The following is a 3,611-nucleotide window of genomic DNA, read 5'->3' as shown; positions in this document are numbered from 1 at the left end:
ATATAAAGGACTATTATATATAAGAGAGATTTAATAATTAACTCCTATATAATAGGGTTATAGCTAATTAGATTCTTAATTTAAAAAATATCGTAGTAGCTATTATATTTAGAAGGTAAATAATTATTATACTATTCTTTAAAAGCTTTATCTTTAATTACTTTATTAATATTATCTAGTATAATAGAATAAAGGTCTACTACTTCTATAGATATATTAATAGGTAGGCTAATTTCCGTAAGTAAAGTAAGAAAGATCTCTTAATTATTAAGTTTAATATTATTAGAGATATATATTAATAAAATTAATTAGTTAATAGTTTTAAGTTATTTTATCTACGGGACTTTACTTTATACGCGGTTATTTTTAGAATACTTAAAAGAATTTAGAAGTAAATTTAGGCCGGAGGATCTAGCTAAATAAGTTATTAATTACGGTAATCTAGAAGAATATAATACTATATAACCCTAACTCTAAGACCTTAAGAATTACTTATAGCGGTTTATTAGTTTCTATTAAGATAACTAGGTACTACTACTATCTATTATATAGTTTAGCTAATAGTATACTATATAAGAGCCTTAATAGCTACTTACTATTCTTTATTTATAATAGATATAAGCTAAGATTTAACTTTAATACTAAAGTAGCTATCTATAATATCTATAGTCTAATTATAGATACGTAGTCTATTTAATTAAATATTACTTAGGCTAGTACCTATACTATATAATAGATATAGAATGTAATAAGATAAAGCCTAACCCTTATATAATAATTAATAGCTATATAAGTAAACTACTACTAGTAAAACTATATTCTTAAGCTAGATAAGTATATATATATCTATACTATAACTAGCTAGGCTACTACATTAGATCTATATAATAATAGACTATATTAGGTTATTAACGTCTATAGTAACTAGGTAATATTATAACTACCTATAGACTTATATTCTAATAATAAGTTTAATGTCTTATAACTAATTACTACTAGAAATAACCTATTACCTAGCTAATAGCCTACTAATATACTAGCCTTATAAGATAATAATAAGAATACTAAGTAGGAGGTTAAGGAAATTATAGGCTACTAGATACTAGCTAATAGTAGGTTCTAGTTTAGAGTTAACTAGGCTAATTATCTACCTAACCTAGTATCTTATAACGTAGATAATAGTAAGTTTAATAGCGTATATTATATTATTATAAGGTATTATAAACGTTACCTAGAATTATAGCTACTAATTAGCTAGATAACTAACTAAATAATAAGAATACTATTAACTAGGAGGAGGGAGGGAGTAGTATTATATATAAGTAGTCTATACTACTATTACGGGTAATCTATAGCGTTTAGTATTAGGAGTTTTTAGGCTTATATATATACTAGCTATAGTTAGTTAGATTAAGGAGTAATAGTTATTTACTAGTAGGCCTTATAATAACTACTCTTACTCCTTACCTATTAATTATTAGTAATTAGTATAATCTACTCTACTTAGTATTATAATACTTAAGAGGGCGTTTACTATTAGGCTTATTCTAGCTAGTAATTAGTATCTATATAGCTACTCTTTAAGTATTACTAACTAGTAATAGAGGTTTATCTTCTAACTATCCTAGGTTATTTACTTTATTATTAGTTACGTAGCTTTTATATAAGCGCCTAGGTATTAGCTTATAGGTATAGGGTTAGTAGCTAGTAGTATATTATAATACTAATACCTACTAACCCTACTAGACTCTTTTTAATAATATTAACCTCCGAATTTTTCGCTAAGACTAGTACTATTTTAAAGAGCGTAGTTAATATACCTAGACCCCTAACTTTTACCTTCTTAGCTATAGGCGCTATCTTATAAAAGGGGGAAGAAAGTAGGAGGAATAGGGGTAGAAACTTATACCCCTTTTATCTCCGCGAATATTACTCTAATTAAGACGAAACTACTACTAAATAAAAGTATACGTTTAGTTCTCCCTATACTAATACTTATATTATTAAAAAACGTTAAGAATTAGAGCTAGGAGAGTAAAAATAATAAAAACCTTATTCTACTAAAAATTTATAGATCCCTATATAGAGCCGCACGTTATTTTAGAGCCGTACCTTATTTTAACCTTAGGTTACGTAACTAAAGTTAAAACTAAGCTAGAATAAGAAGATAAGAGTACTATTAGAACCGTCTTAGTAGGATAAGTATAATAGTAGTCTTAGAATATTTTTATTCTACCGTCTTCCCCCTAAAAAACCCCCTTAACTAAGAAAATAAAAAAAAATAAAAAATAAAAAACGCCTACTTTACTAGTTCTCTAAGTAACTAGCTCTTACTAAGTAACGTAATTATTTATTTACGGCTTAGTTTATATAAAATAAAAGCTAGTAATTTCTTTTAAGTCTATTTAATTTTCTTTTTATAGAAAGAGCATAGAAAATACCCTCTTACCCCCTCTAGGGTACTCCCCTAGATAGGAAATTAAACTAGAATTACGGATAAATAGGTACGTCTATATACGTAATTAGTTATATAATAAGGGAAAGATATTATCTTCTTCTCTATAACTATCTACTTATATAACTACTTTATATAACTAGAATTAGGTAATTATAAACGTATCTTATTAGTTCTCTACTAATATTACTACTACTACGCCTTAGGAGATATTAAAGATATTATATTAAGTATATATAGTAGAGTTATCTTAGCGCGATTTACCCCTCTAGAATAGAACGATTCTAAAGCCTAAGAGATATAAGAACACTATAAAATAAAGTTATAGTCTAGCTAAACTAGGAAACGCCTTATTAATACTAAAGAAGAGTCCTCTAGGCCCCTTAATCATCTCTTATAAGGTCTATAAAGCTAACCTTACCTATACCCTTATCCTCTTATTTAATACCCTTAAAGTAGCTAACTACTACCTAGTATCTAGTCTAGGTATAGGGCTAATAGGTAAGAATATAGCTTATATAGGCTCCCTTAAGGAGAAGTATCTTATTATTAGGATTTAAGAGATTACTATAGTTAATCTTACCTAGATAGTTATTATAGTATAGTCCCTTCTAGATAGGGTTAAAAACTAATAAGGCGTATAGGTATAAGATAATAAGATTATTAAATAAGCTAGCTTAGTAGATACTACTTCTAAGTACTTATATATAGTTTAGGTTCTTATTATAGTAAATAGACTTATATAGGATGAAGGCTAAGTTAAAAGTATAGCTAGCCTTATAGTTAAGTTTAATAAAGGTAGGGAGGACTAGGAAGAGGATATTATATATCTACTTTAATTATATAGGGTCCTAATAGGCGCTATATAGCTAGATATAGTATTTTCTAGTAATAGAGGTAAAGATAGCCTAAATAGCTACTCTATAGTTAAGCGTCTAGCGCTTAAGAGGTCTAAAGATAAGGTTATTAAGGTTATTAAAGAGGCTATTACTCTAGTAAGAGGATATTATTAGTTTAAAGGGAGAAATAAGTATAGGTAGTCTTAATAAGTAGGAGATAGTATATTTAATAAGAGGGTTATTAAATTATTAGTTATAGGGTTACGCGTTAGTATTATTAGGTTTAGTATTATTTCTATATAACGGGATAATACTAA

This window comes from Phyllosticta citriasiana (genome assembly GCF_038021145.1).
Source record: "Phyllosticta citriasiana strain CBS 120426 chromosome Unknown IWZ02scaffold_22, whole genome shotgun sequence".
Lineage (NCBI taxonomy): Eukaryota > Fungi > Ascomycota > Dothideomycetes > Botryosphaeriales > Phyllostictaceae > Phyllosticta > Phyllosticta citriasiana.
The sequence above is the reverse complement of the archived record's forward strand: the minus strand, read 5'-3'. Positions refer to the sequence as shown.